Source organism: Cibotium barometz, chromosome 40 (genome assembly GCF_041138505.1).
Source record: "Cibotium barometz isolate CiBa-2024 chromosome 40, ASM4113850v1, whole genome shotgun sequence".
Lineage (NCBI taxonomy): Eukaryota > Viridiplantae > Streptophyta > Polypodiopsida > Cyatheales > Cibotiaceae > Cibotium > Cibotium barometz.
In genome coordinates this window covers 42,048,040-42,068,372 of record NC_141085.1, presented here as the reverse complement: position 1 = coordinate 42,068,372, position 20,333 = coordinate 42,048,040, and the positions used below count along the sequence as shown (strand labels likewise).

Below are 20,333 nucleotides of genomic sequence, written 5' to 3'. Positions count from 1 at the left end.
GCATGACCGTTCGACATTTATATCATTGGTGGGTTTGGTAGCTGGCACCGACATATCTTTGCTAGAGATTTTATAGCTGTGTGTGGACTACACTGACTAGTCCACACCTACCCACTCCACTTAGCATGTTCACATTATGGGGCTTGTATATACTCTATTATGTGTGTGTCACTTTATTCTTTTTGTAGACCTCTTTTGTTATGTGAAGAAGAAGAAGAATTTTTAGCCTCTCACCTTGTGTGTTCTCTTCTAGGTTTTGTGTGATTGTGTGAGATCCCTGCCCCCTCTGCGCATCATCTCTAAAGTGCTGGTAGTGGAGGTAGCAACCTTGCACGCAGGGCAGAGCTTCCCACTCGGGGTCTCACCCACGAATGTCCGGACAAGAGACTAATCTGGTGGCTCTTCCAAAACGAAACCCAGAAAAAACTTTCCTCGCCCAAAAAACATAGGCAATTCCTCCAAGAAAATCTTCTAACGTAATCAAGAGTCTTAACTATCCTTTTGTATTCCGACCGAACCCGCGGGTCACATGGCCGGATCAAGGAGGAGGATCAAGGAGGAACTTGCACTTGGTTCATAGAGACCAACGCTTTTTTCCCCATCAAAAGAGGCACAGCCGCGTTGATTCTTTTCCATAGAACAAGAATTATCCAGTGACTTACTTCAACTATCATAACTTGAACAGAATTGAATTTTATTATAGGAATCCATCAATCTATTTTGGTTATGTTTTGTCCCGGGTACTAGGGAAAAGAGTTCCAAAGCCCCCTAGCCAGCTCTCATGCAAAAATTAAATAGACACACCACTTACGCACCCAATATGAAATTGCCCTTCCTTAGACTGAACTATTTCCAAAATAGCATTGCAATAAAACCATAGTGCGGTTTCTATCATAATCCTCAGTATTCCATTTTCAGGTCCAATTTCCAACTTTTCTACTTTCCAACCATAAAATCTAATTTTTAGTCATCCCTTCCTCGGCGTACTTATGGCATCATTGGCACAACCAGAACGCTCACCACCTCGTCCACTCAGGGGACTTTTCAATAGTTCCTAGCCCATAGTACCTAGGAGTAGAATCACATAAAATCTCTCCGTTGAAGTTCAGCTAGATCAATCAACGAGATCCATGTAAAAGAGACATGAACTCATCCGTTGAAGACGAGCAAGGCCAATCAACCAGATCCATACTCGTGTTCAGAAAACAACTCCAACTGAGTTTCTTCCTCGTCGCACGTACCCAGAGCCCAAGCACCGTATGGTCAGCACCCTCTAGGTTCCTTTGCACAGGTGACGTAGCACTTCACTCATAGGCTGCTTCCTTGGTCCCTCATCCACCATACCGGAAGCTCACCATTTTAATCGAGCCGAGACTGGTCAAGACCTCAGCTGACCTTGCCATGCGAGACGTCCTTCTTTGACTCTCCGTCAACTATTTTGCAACCTTTTCACTTAGGTCCCCAACGACCTCATTCCACAAGATAGTCAAAATGCTTCCCCCAACATTCTTGACGTAAAACAATCCTTTAAAAAAACAAGTTTCATATATAAATACAGTTTCCAACAAAATTCCCATCTTTCCTCATCATTCCAGATCCTTTCTCATCATTCCATATCATTCCATGTCATTTCTCATTATTCCACATTTTCTACATCAATTCACATCACATCATTTCCCATCATTTCACATCAATACACATCAATTCACATCAATCTCACATTTATTCACATCATCCCACATCTTTTCCACATTCATTCACATCATCCCACATTCATTCCATATCGTTCCCACATTCATGCACATGATCCCACATCGTTTCCACATTCATGCACATCATTCCACATCGTTCCCACATTTATTCACATCATCCCACATCATTTTCACATTCATTCACATCATCCACACATCATTTCCACATCATCCACATTATCCACACATCCATCCACATCATCCACATCAATGCACATCAACCACACATCACTTCTCATCACTCCACATCATTCCACACATTACCCACATTATTCTACTCATCACTTCTCATCACTCCACACATCCCATACATCACCCACATTATTCTACTCATCACTACACATCACCCCACATCACTCAACATCATTCGACCCTCAGTCAAGCTTCCACAAACAAGATGGTCTCTTTTCGCTTTAAGCGAATCAGGTTTGATTATCAACTTTCCTTGATCTAGTTATCAGAACTTTTATTCCACAATCAACCAGGTTAAAAGTACAGTTACTCTACTTTTCATACTGACAGAACTTTCTAAGTCTCAGTTTCTTGGCTTAGTTAAAGGTAACTTTTTCTCGACTCAATTTAATTAAGTCTAAGTTTCCGTTTACTTTTGGATCCTTGATCCTTTCAATAATTCTAGGTTCCTTTCCCACGGAGTCTAGGAATAAGTCAGTCATCACAAGTATTTTACATTCATCCAACTAAGCGTGTTTCTGGTCTTTTTTATAGGAAATCCTTTTTTCTAGGAAATCCTTTTCCCGTTCAGAATGTACCAAGATTCTAGTTCTCGAGAATCTAAACATATACTTCAATTTCCAGAAGTTAAATATGCTCGTGATTCCTCTTTCTGATTAAAATTTTATCCATGATTTCTCGATGCATTCTTATGAATATTTTCTCATTCTTATCTCAAATTTTTCCAAAATAAAATATGCTCAATATTCTTCTTTTTGAATAAAAGATTTATGCATACGATCTCATGGGATTTACAAAATCAATTATACCCGGTATTTCCTCTTTCAGCATAAACACTAAATCATTTTATCTAAATGAATCATTTTCATAATTCTCATAAATTGAATGAATCTAGAAAATTTGTGCATAACCTTCTTTATTTTTCTAGTAAATGAATAATGCTCAAAACTCCACTTTTAATATAAAAATTATTTATGCTTAAATGTCATTTTCTAATGATAAAGATTTTACCATAACTTTCCCATATTTTCCATGAAATGAGAATGCTTAAAATTATGCTTTTAATATAAAAATTAGTTTATGTATAAACCTAAGCTTAAACATAAACATTAATTCATCATAATTTAAGAATGCATGGTTTTAAGAGAAAAACCCATAAAATAAAATGCTTCCCAAGCATGAGGGAGGTTGGGAAGAAGATTACCATTCAAAAAGAGAGAAAAACACCATTGTTTTAGGCTTACCCTTGGTTTTTGGCTTGATTCTTTAGGGGAAAGTGAAGACCTCAAAGAAGAAGTTTGGCCACCAAGTAGAAGAGGGTAATCTCCAAGAGAAGAGGAGGATTAGTGAAGCTCCAAGGCTTCAGAATGGAGAGGCAAGGTAGAGAGATAATGGAAATACACTAAACTAAAAATTACACTAGCATAGAGTTACTCTAAAATGAAAATACAATGGAATGGGGGTCTATTTATAGGTGAGGGAGGCCACCAACCAAGTCCAACTTGGATCTAGAGGCTTCCAGCTTTAGTTTGATCCATTTTGGACCAGTTTTGGACCAGTTAAGCCCACTTTTCTGATCTAGTTTGAAAGAGGTGAGAGGAGAGATGAAATATCTCATTTTTTAATTAAAAATTTAGAGTAATCATGAGGATTCTAGGTTCCTCCTTCATGAGCTCCACTCCCCCTCCTGAGGTATCAAAATTCTATTTTTTTACTAATAAAATCTTATTTTTTTACTATTAAGTCCTGTACTAGTCAACTCTTCATCTTATGTGAGAATTTATTCCTTTTTGGGGGATTTTCTTTTATTCTTGCATTTTTCTTATTCCAACACTTGGATTAACCCCAGTGGCCCTTTAGAACACTCTTTGGACCTTAATCCATAATTTTCTGAAAATGTAGACCTTAGGCTGGCTAAGGTGTCTAATGCACATATTCAATTAATTTCTAATGCATATTGGAAAACTCTTTTTGAACTTCTGTTTCAAGGAAATTCATATTAAATAAAAGGGATAACTTTATATCCAAAAATATCTCAAAACTGTATTACTTCTCTCTAGAATATTTTCTCTCTCTAGGCCAAAAACAAAGAAAAACACTGTTTTCTTGCATTCTGAAATAGGGGATGATTACAGGGTACTGAGAGGAGAACTTATACATATTTTTGGGGTTTATAAGGAACCTTACATCTATTTTGAAGGGAGAGAATGATTACAAGAGACTGAAGGAGAGATTCTTATATCTTTACATCTCAAAAACTGGACGGAGGAATCTTACAATTCGATTTTTCTATGAATGATGGATGAAGAATAATGGGGAGTGGACTCCCTTACAATCAAGTGAGGGTGTAGATACACCCATAAATTTATCTGTGACTCTTCCTGATGTTTCAATTGAGGTGGTGAATGCAAGCAATAAATGGAGCTTAGGAGATGTCCGAGAGCATTTGCTCATTCTGGGATCTTAAGATGTCCAGGAAGCAAGCATCAAGATTGGCCGACGAAAGGTGAGCTTTGATATTTGTAAATTTACGTTGCTTTGTGTTTTTTAAATATGTTGTTTTATTTATTACACTTGAATTTCCTTGTTTAGATTGGAAGACGTTTGGAGAAGAGCTTAAAGGTTTGCAAAGACTGTAGTAACGGTGGATGCAAATTTCAACTTCAGAATTAGTGTCACAAGTCGTCGAGGGGCTATTTGTCTTTTTTTTTAAACTAAGATGGTTTTGTATCAAATCTATTATAAAGTGATGGTTCCTTTGTGAATGACCACTTGTGTTATGTCTTGTCAATTTAATTTATATTTTTATATAAATTTGCGATTATTTACTGGTCACTTATGTTATAGTCTAAAATCCCCAATGTTTAATTTTGAGGTCTATAAATATAGGACCTATCTCATTTTCTAACACTTTGTTTTGAAGTTCCTCTCTCTTTCACCACTCATCTCTCCATTTCTAGCATTCGTCACTCCCTTCCAGCAGCATGGACCCAAACATGGCACACGAGAGGTTTCTCGAGTTCTTGAAGAGGACCAAGTGGCTTGACAGAGAGGAACTTTTCTTCATCTTCTCTCGCGAGATTAACTTTGGAACAACCATCCTCTTGGCAGAAGAGGACTACAGAGGTACTCTTGACTACATGGAGGAGTACATGAGGCCCTAGACTGTTAAGCTACTGTGACATGAAAAATTGATATCTTTCATTTTTAATTTTGTGCATATTTTGATGGTTTCTCACAATGGTAATAATGTGGAAGCTTGTCCAAGAAGATTGCGGCGCCCACAATGAAATAACGGTGTGGTGATGCAGCGGCTTGGCGGCTACCCTGATAACAGCATTCTATCTTCAAATATAATGGTTTTACTTGATTTAGGGTGCACACATTGTAAATGCCACAAGTATGCTTGATAAATACTTTGTTATGGTAGATAGGCTAGTGATGTGGAAAATAAAAGTGGGCCTTCATGCTCACATGGATTTTAATTGTATTATTAATATGGTATTCACCACAAGGCTACAAGTTGGGGAGTGTGGAAGGCATGTGGAGGAGTGTGTGTAGGTGCATAATTGGGAAAGATTCTTCTAGAATGCCTACATGGAAGAGGAGAATTCCGCCATGTGTAAGTGGGATCTCCACCTACATGCCACTTAGACTTGGCTATTATCTCATCACACTTTCAAAGTCAAAAAGTCTTCAATTTAATAATCAATAGAAGACTTAGCCTAAGAGGACAATTGATGGTGACATCTACCCTTATGTCACTGAAGGGTTGAAGATTTTTATGTTGTAATTTGTAACAATGGAAGAGAGGGTGATTCTCCACCTATAAAAGGAGCCCTCCTCTCCCTTTCAAATCAATGAATGAACTCCTCAATTGAGCATTTTTTGTCATTGCCACTCTCTTATCTTTCAAACCCTTATTCAAACACTCTCTTTACATGTGAATATCTCATTTAGCATTAGCTCCTCATGGTGCTTAACCCAATTTTGGACCTCTTTGATGATTCATGATAAGTGGGATAAGGAGTTATTATCTTGGTGGGCCTGTGACTTCTCAAGGTAGCCCTCCTTTGGAGGTACCAATGGTTTTAGCGGTAATGAGCATGTGGAAAGACTTTGGGGACCATAGGTAAATCTTTACAATTATCTGCTGAGCAATGTTAACCCTTACCCTCTAGCTTGAATCATGAAGGAGATGAGAGGCAAGAGGCTATGTGAAAATTGAGGTTTCATGCAAAGAGAGGGAAGTGCAGTTTTTGTGGTCCCAATACCCAAATTTCAATCGGTAATTACTCATCACTCGGGTATTTGGATGTGTAGCTTATGTCCATGTGCCTGATGAAAGAAGACGAAAGTTGGATCCTAAGGCAGAGAAATGTGTATTTGTTGGTTATGCACAGGATCGAAAAGCCTACAAATGTTATAACCCTCAAACTAGACAAGTAGTCATCTCACGTGATGTGGTGTTTGATTATGCTCTTTTCAATCATGTAACTAATTTCTTAATCCTTTACTTCATTGATGATCAGAATTTCTCCCAAAGTTGCTAACTTTTAGGCAAATTTTGGCAGTTTTATAGTCTTGTAGTAAAATGCTCAAAACTTTTCGCTCGGATGTCCGTTTTTGAAAGTTTTTATATAGGCACAAAGCTCTCTTCAAGCTCTACGCACCTATTAATCCACTTTTGCATAGCCTATATGGATTTAAAACTACAATTCTCTGTGTATCTCTGTTTTTATAGACTTTTGGCCACTATTTCTTCTTAATCATGATTAATTCCTCCTAATCTCTTATCAAAAGGCAAACCCCATGTGTCTTATCCTCTTGTAAGTGATTGCTATATTCTTTTGCTTTAATATGTTCCGTCCAAATCGTCCAATTCGAATGGATGAACCTTACCAATATTCCCCGTATGTTTTCGTTCACATAATCCTGAGAGTCGGAAGATTTTCTTCCAGCAAAGAATTGCCCTCTTGTTTGGAGCTGCCAGACTGGCAGAAATTCTTGCTTCTCCTGAGCCTTTCATCTTTCCTTCCATGAATTATGATCTCACCTTTGATGTGTATATCTTTATCTTAACCTAGGGAGAGAAAGGGAGGTGAGGAGGCTGTGAGGTTTCATACAAGTGTGTTTTGATTCTAAGAAGTGACCGAAGTCAAAACCCCAACTTTGTGTCACATCTTTTGGTGGAGACGGCGGGCAGGTTTTACTTAGAATTATTCTATTTTAACCTCAAGGTCCCGCATGATTAAAGGAAAGTTATTTTGAAATAAGTAAATTTTCCTTGTTGCTACTCATCTTTTGGTGCACGATGTTCAACATTCCGGTGTTCCAAGGATCGGAAGGAGAAGACACGGGGAGTTATCTCCGAGAGTTTAACCGAGCATGCCGCTTGACGGGTTGGTCTATGAAGGAGAGGGCAGAAATACTTCCAAATTTCTTGGAGGGTGTGGCCTTAACTTGGCATGAGGCTTTGCCAGAGGAGTCCAAGAATGATTGGGAAAGGTTGACCAAAGCAATGAAGGAGAGATTTGGGACAGTGGAGTCACCAAACACTTTACTATTGCAATTGAATCAGATTTTCCAAAAGGAAGGAGAGTCAGTTTTTGCCTTTTCAGTGAGGTATGAAGCCTTGTCAACAAGCTGCTTTACATATTGTTGCTTCTTCTTCTTCACCTTCTATGGGAGATTCAAAGAGCTCTTTAGCAATGGAGCACCTTAAGATGAGCAAGTTTATCAGGGCTTTGGATCCCCGCTTGCATGGAAAAGTTCTTAGCAAAGATCCCACTAATTTTAAAGAGGCTCTTCGTATTGCTTTGAAGAAGGAGGCCACTCTTCATATTGAGTCCACATTCCAATCTTCTCCGAGAGTGTGCCGACCCCACCACGAGTAGAGAGAGAGTAGAGATAGCCTCAACATCTTAGGTACAAGCTCCATCCTTGGATCATAACATTGCACAACTTATGGCAGAATTTGCTGATTTGAAGTTACACTTAGTCAATGCAAGGCCACCTAGGGTTCCACGAGTTGAGGATAGACCTAGGGATAGAAGTAGTGTCACATGCTATGAATGTCAAGAGAAGGGGCACTATCGCACTAAGTGTCCAAAATTGAGAAAAAGAGAGGACAAAAGTTTAGCACTTTTAGAGGAAACATGCTCAGAAGAAGAAGAAGAGGAAACATTGATGCCATTAATGGCAAAAAGGGGTCGTAAAACTAGGAGCCAAGAAGAAGAAGAACAAGAAGATAAATCTGAAGAAGAGGAGAAAAATAAGAAGAAGAAGAAGTCATCTAGGAGAAAAATTGGACAATCTGACTTTCCTCTTGGGCAAGGATCTCTTAGTTATGACCTCTTAATAGATCTTAGGGAGAAAATGGCACAAATCACATTTGGGCAGCTTTTGGCACTCTCTCCAAAGCTTAGAAAGGAATGGGGTAAGCTGGCTAGCACAAGGGAATCTAAGAAAAAGAAGAAGAGGGATAATGGGACTCCTATGGTTCAAAAGGTGGATATTGATGTAGGAGACGATGTGCCTGTGATTGATGTCATCATTGAGGGACAAATAATTTCTAATGCATACATTGATGGAGGTGCATCAATCAATGTCATGAGTGAAAAAACAATGAAAGATGCTGATTTAAAGTTGTCTTCTACCAACTCTCCCTATCGCATAATACTAGGGTGAAAAGGAATTTGGGAGTGGATGTATGTGGTATTTCTGTGCCTACAACTTTTCAGGTCATTCCTACAAAGCCTGATGCTAGGGCTTACCCATTGATATTGGGTAGGCCATGGCTTCACCAAGTGAAGGCAATTCAAAAGTGGGAGACATGTGATCTTATTCTACAAGGTGAGAATAAGAAGGTCCACTACAACATCAAGAGTCGCAAGAAAGCGGTAAGAGGTGAACCTTCAACTTCCGAAAGTTCAGAGTCAGAGTCATCCAATGAAGAGGAGACAAGTGGTAGCTCCGAGGATTCCATCTCAGAAGGGGAGGTGGAGGGAGTTGCATTTGGTCTATCCCTGGGAAGGGATCGAGGGGATGCTGAAGACAATGGAGCCTTGGAAGGGGAAGCTTCTTCAACCATGTGCAAGAAAGGAGATGTGGACCTCGCTAGTCTTCACCAACAAAATGAACTTCTTCTTGATGAGTCCATAGCAGGTACTGAAAGGGAGAATTACTTAAAAATGTTGGATGGATTTCCTAACCTTTTTGCAAACAGCTACTCACAAGTACGCCAAGTTACCCTAGTAGAGCACAAGATTGATCTCAAGCCCCAAAGTAAGCCAGTGGTACAGCGGCTAAGGCGTTTGGGAGTAGTGCAAGCAGAGGTGCTTAAGAAGGAGGTAACTAATTTGCTTGAAGCTGGATTTATTTTTCCAGTAGAGAATTCAGAGTGGATTTCCCCAGTTGTAGTCACTCCCAAAAAGGGTGGAAAATGGCATGTGTGTGTGTGGACTTTCGCCCTCTAAATGCATGCACAAAGAGGGATTATTATCCTCTACCCTTTCAGGATGAGATTTTGGATCAAGTTGCAGGTCATGAATTATATTCAGTGTGTGATGGATACTCCGGATACTTTCAAATCCGGATTTGTGAAGAAGATCAAAGGAAAACCTCATTTATCACTCCTTGGGGAGTGTATGCCTATAGAGTGATGCCATTTGGCTTGACCAATGCACCATCAACTTTTCAACGCTTCATGAGTCAGGTATTTGCACCCTACTTGGGAAAGTTTATAAGGGTCTTTTTGGATGATTTTTGCATTTATTCAAGCCGCATAGATCACTTGGAAAAGTTGAGGTTGGCCTTGCAAAGTATTGATGATGCAAAAGGGTGTCTTAATCCTGGAAAATGCCGCTTGTTGGCACGAAGGAAGGTGGTTCTCTTGGGACATGTTATCTCTGAAGAAGGCATAGAGATGGATCCTGAGAAGGTGCAGGCAATTGTGGCCCTCCCACCACCTACCAATGTACGGGAGGTAAGGAGGATTTTGGGTAAAACAAAGTATTACCAACGCTTTGTTGACATGTTCTCTGAGAAGATGTATCCTATAAATCTGTTAACAAAGAAGAATGTTTCTTTCCAATGGGGGCCCGATCAAATTCAATCTTTTTGTTTACTCAAGGAATGCATGAGTCAAAGTCCAATTATGCAGCCTCCTAGGTGGGGGGATGACTTTTATGTGAACCCAAGTATCTCATCACATTCAGTGGGTGCTATACTCTTGCAAAAGGGAGAGCAAGGGCGTATGCAACCAGTGTATTATGCAAGCCGACAACTCACTGATGCCGAGGAGAGGTATGGTGAAATGGAGAAAGATGGTTTGTCTCTTGTTTTTGCAGTAGAAGTTCAGGTCATACTTGTTACCTCACCCTTTTTTCTTCCTCACCTCTCAACCTTCTTTACAATTCTTGGTCCGCAATCCCAATCCTGCAGGAGGGAAGTTTGCAAAGTGGATTATTAAAGAGGTAGAGGTTAAAGGGGATTCACAACTGGTCATCCGACAAATGAAAGGAGAATATAAAAGGGCAATGGAGTTAAAAGAAGCTTTTGAGTTTTGTAAATTTGTGCATGTTAACAGGAAGGATAATCAAAAGGCTGATGAATTAGCTACTAAAACCTTGGCTTCTTTCAAAGTAGCTACTCTTGCATTAATGGATACAGGTTGGCCTGAGCTCCAAGATGTTCAACACTATTTAGATACAAAGGATACTTCCCTCCTGGATTGAATCCTCAAAACAGAAGCAAAGGTTTACCAGGAAAACTCATCCTTACACAATTCTAGGGGATGTTCTTTACAAGCAAGGTAAGGATAAGATTCTTAGGAGGGTAGTGAGCCTAGAAGAGTCTAAAAGGATTATGGAACTATGTCATGAATGTTCAGGTCACTTTGCCTCAGCCAGCACAACTCGGAGGATCCTTAACACAGGGTATTATTGGCCTCAACTCAGCAAAGATGTCTATGAGTGGTGCAGAAGCTGTGAAGTATGCCAGGCATATGGGCATAAGCAATTGGTTCCCGGACCCTTAAACCCTATCCCAGCATATGGTCCATTTGAAAGATGGGGATTAGATTTTGTGGGCCCACTTCCTCGTTCCTCACATGAAAAGTATTACATATTGGTGGCCACAAATTATGCAACAAGGTGGGCAGAAGCAAAGGCAATGGTCAATAATAAAGCAGTGGCTGTGGCATCCTTTCTCAGGGAATACATATGTGCCCGATTTGGGTGTCCATTAGAAATCCTTACGGATGGGGGGAGGTCTTTCAGGAATGACTTGATTGAAGCTTTGGTACAGAAATTAAAAATAAAGCATGCTATGTCAACTCCCTATTATCCCCAATGTAATGGTTTACTATAAAAAACTAATGGACTGCTTTGTGGATCTTTGTCTAAGCTGGTGGATACTATGAAGAGAAAGTGGGATGTGCATTTGCCAGAGGTCCTATGGGCCTATAGGACAATCACAAACTCTCTCTTGGTTTCACAACTTTTCAGTTAGTTTATGGAATGGAGGCTATTTTGCCAATAGAATTGGAGATCACAAGCCTTCGCACATCTTTTGCACGCTTGAATAATGAAGAAAAAACACATGCCCAACGCCTAGCACAACTAGAGATCTTGGATGAGAGGCGACTTCAGGCACTTCAAAATTTGGAGGCTGCACAACAATGGCGCAAGGCAAGGCATGACACTCTCACGAAGAAGAAGAAGAAGCCAGAACTCAAGCAAGGAAGCTTAGTCATGAGGTATGATGGCCGTGTGGAGAAATGGCTAGATAAGAAGCTTCTTCGACGCTGGGAAGGCCCCTTCAGGATAAAGCAAAAGTTCAAAAATAACACCTATCTTCTAGAGGATACAAGTGGCCAGGAGGTTCCCGGACGTGCCAATGAGTACCGGCGACGGCTAAAGATATTTTACCCTCGAGCACCATGGCCAGCAGATCCCCAAGGCAAGCATGGAGGATCTGCTGGGGGGGGAGAAAGATGTGACATGAAAAATTGATATCTTTCATTTTCAATTTTGTGCATATTTTGATGGTTTCTCAATGGTAATAATGTGGAAGCTTGTCCAAGAAGATTGCGGTGCCCACAATGGAATAACGGCGTGGTGATGCGGCGGCTTGGCGGCTACCCTGATAACAGCATTCTATCTTCAAATATAATGGTTTTACTTGATTTAGGGTGCACACATTGTAAATACCACAAGTATGCTTGATAAATACTTTGGTATGGTAGATAGGCTAGTGATGTGGAAAATAAAAGTGGGCCTTCATGCTCACATGGATTTTAATTGTATTATTAATATGGTATTCACCATAAGGCTACAAGTTGGGGAGTGTGGAAGGCATGTGGAGGAGTGTGTGTAGGTGCATAATTGGGAAAGATTCTTCTAGAATGCCTACATGGAAGAGGAGAATTCCGGCATGTGTAAGTGGGATCTCCACCTACATGCCACTTAGACTTGGCTATTATCTCATCACACTTTCAAAGTCAAAAAGTCTTCAATTTAATAATCAATAGAAAACTTAGCCTAAGAGAACAATTGATGGTGACATCTACCCTTATGTCACTGAAGGGTTGAAGATTTTTATGTTGTAATTTGTAACAATGGAAGAGAGGGTGATTCTCCACCTATAAAAGGAGCCCTCCTCTCCCTTTCAAATCAATGAATGAAGCCTCCTCAATTGAGCATTTTGTGTCATTGCCACTCTCTTATCTTTCTTATTCAAACACTCTCTTTACATGTGAATATCTCATTTAGCATTAGCTCCTCATGGTGCTTAACCCAATTTTGGACCTCTTTGATGATTCATGATAAGTGGGATAAGGAGTTATTATCTTGGCGGGCCTGTGAGACTGCTCAAGGTAGCCCTTGCCTTATTGCCGCCCTCCTTTGGAGGTACCAATGGTTTTAGCGGTAATGAGCATGTGGAAAGACTTTGGGGACCATAGGTAAATCTTTACGATTGTCTGCTGAGCAATGTTAACCCTTACCCTCTAGCTTGAATCATGAAGGAGATGAGAGGCAAGAGGCTATGTGAAAATTGAGGTTTCATGCAAAGAGAGGGAAGTGCAGTTTTTGTGGTCCCAATACCCAAATTTCAATCGGTAATTACTCATCACTCGGGTATTGGTTTCTAAAATTGATCATATGTCTAGGAAGCGCTTTATATGCTCTTTCCAATCATGTAACTAATTTCTTAATCCTTTACTTCACTGATGATCAGAATTTCTCCCAAAGTTGCTAACTTTTAGGTAAATTTTGGCAGTTTTATAGTCTTGTAGTAAAATGCTCATAACTTTTCGCTCGGATGTCCATTTTTTAAAGTTTTTATATAGGCGCGAAGCTCTCTTCAAGCTCTACGCACCTATGTAATCCACTTTTGCATAGCCTATTTGGATTTAAAACTGCAATCTCTGTGTATCTCTGTTTTTATAGACTTTTGGCCACTATTTCTTCTTAATCATGATTAATTTCTCCTAATCTCTTATCAAAAGGCAAACCCCATGTGTCTTATCCTCTTGTAAGTGATTGTTATATTCTTTTGCTTTAATATGTTCCGTCCAAATCGCCCAATTCGAACGGATGAACCTTACCAATATTCCCCGTATGTTTCCGTTCACATAATCGTGAGTCGGAAGATTTTCTTCCAACAAAGAATTGCCCTCTTGTTTGGAGCTGCCAGACTGGCAAAAATTCTTGCTTCTCCTGAGCCTTTCATCTTTCCTTCCATGAATTATGATCTCACCTTTGATGTTAGTATGAAAGCTAGACACTTGAATATAAGTCAATTTTGATACTAAGAAATGTACATTCATTCCTTTTTGTAATAGAATACTTGTGATCTCTCCTTCTCCTCCCAACCCTCTTTCTTTTGTTCTATTGAGCCTTGCTTCCTTGATGGAGATAGGTTTATTGTTTATAGGCTTCTCCCTCTCATTACTTCTCCACCCACCTTTTGTGAGAGAGTGAGAGAGACCTATCATAAAGGATATATCCTTCTTGCGTCCATCTAGATAAAGGAAGCTCTACCTTCACCCCCTTAGCAAAGGAGCATTTTGATGTGACAACAGAGTGAGGAGGTGGCTCTAGCACACTCACATCAAGGAGTTGCATTTGTGGCTCGAAGGAAAGACCCAACGATAATTCTTGATTCAGCAAGGCTAAGGTAAGCTCCCATTAGAACATTTTGGAGATCATTTGTAGGGCCTTCTAAGAAATTCACGAATTCCTATTTTCTCTCTCTGGAAAAAATGTACAAATATAAAATAATTGAATTTTAAGATGTGATTATTCTATTATTGCATTTATGAATAGCTGTAAGCTTGTCATAAATTCGACTCCTAATATAACCTTATTTTAATATAATTCTTGTCAGCTTGTCTCATAAAGTAGTTATTTTTTAATCTTGTACACCAAGATAAGGCTCTTTAGCATTTTGTGCTTAGAATTGAAATTCTAATAAACCCCTTGATAGTATAAGCAAGATATTATCACCCTCTCTTCACCCTTACACATAGTCCATGGAGAGTAACAGTGTAAGCAACCATTCTACTAAAAACGAGCTTAATGAAGTAGATAATAAGAGAAAATATCATCTCCACATTGATCTTGATAGTGAGTATGAGCCCATTCAAAAGCCCAGAAAACAATCTGCAACGCTCTCATCAGATGATAAGGCAAACATGAGAGAGTCTGGTTTGCAGCACATAGATATTTAGTGTGATGGATCAATCTATCCTATCAACCCTACAATCGCTTCCCATCCTCCCTTCTGTAATCCCACAACTCTATTACGTTTTACAGGAGATGGAGTCAATGGATTGCTAGGATATTGTCAATCCATTGCTGCCTATGCAAATAGTGAAAGGCAATGCTCTCAATACCAAGCAGCTCAACTTCTTCGTTCAATAGAAGAATGCAAGGCACTAAAATTGAGAATGGAGGAAAATGATATTGAACTTGCAAGACTACGGAAACAGTTCAGTCAAAAGGAAACAAGCATTGGACTACGACAAAGGAAGAGAAAGCTCAAGAACTTTGAGAACCTGAAGCTTGGCTCAGGTGGGCTAAAGAAAAGAATCCAAGCAATAAGGTAAGAGATGTATTTAAAGCTTTGTTTATTTTGTGTTCTTGATGTTAGAACTTATCATTAGGTGGCTTAAAGAAAAGAATCCAAGCAATAAGGTATGGCTGTGTTAGAAATTATCATTGACTATGTTCTTAATGTCAGAGATTATCATTGTTGTAACTACAGGATTGTACTGCGTCCTGACAAGGAAAATATTAATCCGAATATCCATCCAACAAAGTAATTTAAACCTTTGCTTACATCAAGAATGGCAAAGGAAATGTTGCAAGAAAAGAAGTTCAAGGTGGCTAAAAGAGATATAATAGAACAATTTGTTAGTAGTAATGCAGTCTTCACAACAGAAATACAGGAAGCTATGGACAGTAATGGAGTCAGTCGAAGAGGTTACAATGCTATTCATAAGTCACTATCTTCAGTTCTTGATACTAAGGGAATCAAAGGGAAACTACTTACAACTCCTACAGATGTCTGGAGATTTCGGGACAGAGGTATTGCAATACATCGGTAAACCCTACCACATTGAAGAGGAGTTCAATGGAGAAAGTGGCAGCATTCAATACAGTCAATTCAACAATATATTCCTAGATATGGAGCTTTTGCAAAAGAGAATGGTAAGAGTAATATGACATCACTTACGGAGGAGACAGGGGGTGTGCTTCAATTTGTCATCAAGCTTGATGAATGTGAGATTATCAAAGAGAAAAAGATAGAAAGAGTGACAATAACATTAATGAATAGAGCACTCAATAAATGCATGAAGGATGATAATCCGTAATATTTCAGCGTGCAATATAAAACAAATATATGGTGGTTAGGATCATTTGAGGTAAATCATATTGCATTTATCTACAGACTTGTTTTTCTCTTGTTTAGGAAGAAAGTTGACATCATCTATTTATCTGTACAAGTCAAGAAAAAAGATCATGAAACATTGTTTTGGGTGTTTCATCATACACCCAGAGCCTAAATTGATCAGCGAACAGATGAAGGGAAACATAATCATTAGCCGTCGATAACAAGGGAGACTTCCAAGTTCAATGGCATCTTGTAGGTGACCTCAAGACTCTTAAGTGCTTTTTCAATTGCAGCAAGGGAGCTAACGCAAGGTCACCCTGTCTTTATTGCATGGATTCCGCAAAAGGGCTAGACTCTAAGTGGTGGAGAAGACCACCAAACTGAAATTTGATTGATGAGAACTTTTGCCCTGTATTTGAGATTCCTCTCATCAATGTACATATTTGTACCCTTCATGCGTTGTGCCGTATCATTGAGAAATTGGTGTTTCTCTACATTGGCTTTGCTTGGAAGATAAAGAAGGTGCTAGAGAGAAAAGAAGCCCTTTGCTCATTCGAAAAGGTGTTGTTTGAGATTGGACTACATGGAGGGAACATTCGTATTCTGAAAGACACTAAGAAGTCAACCAATGAGAAGGATGTACCAATGAAACCATCAATTGGAGGTGTTAAAGCAAGAAGATTTCTATCAAAACCCCTCCACAGCCAGAAACACAAAAGCACCAAGATAGGAAAAGTATATAAATGTAACTACATTAGTAGAATCAAGTACGAACAATGGAAAAATCTCCATAATGCAGTGAAAGATCAAGAGAGTGAATCAAGGCATGCCAAGGTAGAGGCTTGGCAATAAATTGATGTTCTTTTCAGAATGTGTGACAAAGTTAACTGGACACAACAAGATAAGAAGAGCTTTCAAGACAACCTGCAAACTTTCAAAAGAGTCATGAAGATAGCTTGGACAAATTCCAACATAACACACTACATGGTAAGGTTCATGATTATGTTCTTTTAGTTGATATGCACAACTGCTTCTCTCTTTGTTGATATGCAGCATATTCTCTACAACCATATGCCATTTTTTATTCAAAAATATGGAAACCCTAGTATTTGGAATGCTCAAGGGATGGAAAAGTCACACTATATGGCACGAAATGCATATTTCAAGCATACACAACATGGTGGAGGAAGGAGAAAAGAAAACATCATACGTGAAGTATTCCAATGGTTCTACCACAGAATACTCCAACAATTATACAGGAAAGAAACCTTAAAGTCGTCTAAGATGCTTCAAACACTTAGAGATATAGAAAAGAGAAAACAGAAAAGATCTGAAGCTCAAGTGCTATCCAAGCACAAGCTCTTAAGCCAGGGTAGTATCCAAAAATATCTACTGCACTTACTTTCTCTACAAGAATTATCTTATCGTATGTTTTGGGTATTATTGTACCGCCAAGAAAGCGAGAGAGTGTCTTGAATAAGAAATTTGCTAAGACACCCTGTTGGTGCATAGAATTATGGTAGATCAAAATCTTTACAGTTGATAATCTCTTCAGCATCTCTACCACGGTAGCTCCAATTGTGCCTCTATAGAAATTGATCTGGCTCTTCCATAAAGGCCTGCAAGAAATTTGAATACCACAAAAATATGAGAGAGAGAGAGAGAGAGAGAGAGAGAGAGAGAGATTCCAGTACCTAAGTGCTTTCATATGCTAAACGCATTGTTGATCTAGAGATCTATTGAGCTCTCTTTTGCAGGCGTCCTCTTATCCACCCAGTCTTGTGTAGAGTCCTCGAGCTTATCAAAACCGTGATCCTCCTAAAACTTTTTTTGAAAGACTGATCGTCCGGGACTAATCCATCCTCCCTAGACTGCCTTGCCTTATTGAAACACTTCCTTAGACAGTCTTTGCCATCAAAATTCAACTCGAGGGCCTCATCATCACTAGAGTCCTCTGAAACAAATCCCTCCTCTCCATCATAAAAATTGGCTATGGCAGATAGAGCGTAGTCTTCATGTATCCTAAATGTATTCTGTATGTCACTCAAAAGGAGATACACCTTCCCACCAATATTGAAATCCGAGAGTACAGGCAGGATCACCTGGCTGTCGTCTACATTGAACTCATGTAGATCATCTGGCATCTTCAAACCTTGACTCCTGAGTCCTACCAGGTCTAGGGTCTTCGCTTCTTCTGCCTCCCATTCAAGCTACTGGACCTCATTAACAACCTCTATCTCTTCGTCGCTTTGTGCACTTGAAGTTGTTGATGAATCTTGATGAATCTTGATGAGAATGAGGCTCATGAATACCTCATGGTGTAGCCCACAACATCAAAGAATCTGGAGCAAAACACTTCAAGAAGCACTTAAGAGATTTGAAGCTAATAAGAGGAGATTAGTGAAGGAAAACCTTTGATTTTGAAGCTTTAATGGAAGCTTCAATGGCTTTCAAGAGGGCAGCCCTGGTTTTTCCACTATACTGAACGATTGGAGCAGCCATTAGGGCTAAAAATCAAGCTGTAGCATCTTGAGACCTTGGGCTTCAAAAGCCCTAAGCCCACACAGCCTATTATGCGCTGCAGACATCGAATTCATGTACGACATTGACGGTAGCCAGGAACTGCACCAGCCTGCACAGGCGGCAATGCCACGACGGAGAGAGGGCGATTCGGCTGATGAGCTGTACGAAAATGTCCGCCCAAATGTCCTCTTCACTTTCTTAGTTGAGAGCTCCCCAAGATTTTGACTCCACGAGCTGCTAGAGCTCCTCCACTGGTAGGAGGTTCAGCTCCACACAAGAAAAAGTGATAAATTTGACCTATTCTACACCACAAAAGACCTAATCAACCAAAGCTCTAGATACCATGATAGAATTTCGTGGTGCTCATGCTAGATCAACTATGTGGAGGAGAGAGACTCACAAAATACAAGAAAATATCGTGCTTATTAAGTTGCTCAAATACAACTAGGCTTCATGCTTCTTGCTTCATATAAATGCCTTTGGCATGTGCCTTTAAATAGGCTTGCTAGTGGCCTAGGGTTAGGTGGCTCCCTTAGGGCCATTCACACCCACACACCTTCTACACCCTTGTTCACTAAGGCTCCAAGGCCTATATCTTAATAAACCTCAACCTCATTTGGGAAAGTAGGTGCGTTCTGTGTGGGGTCTTCTCCTTGGCACATCTTAAGATCATCCGTATCATCGTCACTCTATAGCGCTCCACAAAGAGGTTGTCGTATCTTTCAATAGTTGACTATAGTGAAAGGGAAAAAAATCATCAAGTTTAGTAAAGGATAAATTTATGATTGCTGAGGACCTAGAAATGATCAACAAGTTTTATTACCTTGGTCCATGTAGGGTTTAGTTGAAACAGGCTGTCTAGTAGGTACTCTACATGTATAATAGTTCTCCATCCACACGAATAGCCATCTGTTTGATATGGCATAGATATTTCCTTGATTGCAGAGTCAAAAATTCCTTCAACAAGGTAAATAGGGCCAATGGCTGCAAACGTTCTCTTAATACAACTGTCAAGGCATACAAATTTAATAAGACACCAAAAATTACAGAAGGACTTGGTAATTTAGAGTAATATAAATGAGCAAGACTCACAATCTCAATTCAAGGAATGTGCCTAGTATGGAATTCATAGTCCATACAATCTTCTTGTCTAGCTCCAAACAGACAAGGCTCCAATGATTGCTGAAACATTAAAAACCAGAGTTAAAAACAAGATATTTAATCAATCAAAATTTTAAATAAAATCAAAAATATGTATATTTACCTTGATTCATATGGAAAAATAATCGTGTTGACTTCCCTGAAGTTGTAGTAAGTAAACCATCTTCTTATGTTATATCCGGTGAGGTACTTTTGACCCTTAGTAGAGGAGCCAATTGAGAACTAAGAATAAAAACTTTTGTCTGGGACTCTATAGGGATCTTACACTTTACCAAACTGCCAAATTTATAAAAAAAAACCTTAACACTAGAAATTGTCAAACTAGAAGAAAACATATATAGTAGACTCAGATGAAGAAGAACTTACTTTAGACAAACATACACAATAGAGTCAGATATCTGATCTCTCTTGTGCTTCAGTATATTTAGGTCCCCAAGTCCAGACTAAGTTGTCTCTCCCCATCGTCCACGGCCACGAAGACATATATACCATTCTAAAATTTTAACAATTCCTGTAAATTAACAGCATCTAATTCTGCAGTATCCTTTTTGTACAACTTGTCCCTTGAAAGATCATCCTCGGTAGGCTTCTCCATGGCCTTTGCATTCTTCTGCATTAGTGCTTCCTACTGTAACCTGGCCTCCTGTTCAACCTTGGCTCTTGTATTAACTTCATGTGTCACCTCTGTGATCTTTATTTCATCGCTCTGCTTCCTAACAGGGGGTATCAAAAGAATATCTCTCATTTTACGATCAATTATTTTGGCAGGAAACAGAAGCTTCTCAAATCTCCACCTAACTCTCT

The 20,333-nt window shown here is 39.4% G+C and overlaps 1 pseudogene; it reads left to right on the top strand.

Moving 5' to 3' along the window:
• The first annotated feature begins 14,481 nt into the window (after positions 1-14,481).
• The window catches only part of LOC147615514 (uncharacterized), a 10,592-nt pseudogene continuing 4,740 nt past the window's right edge, over positions 14,482-20,333 (top strand).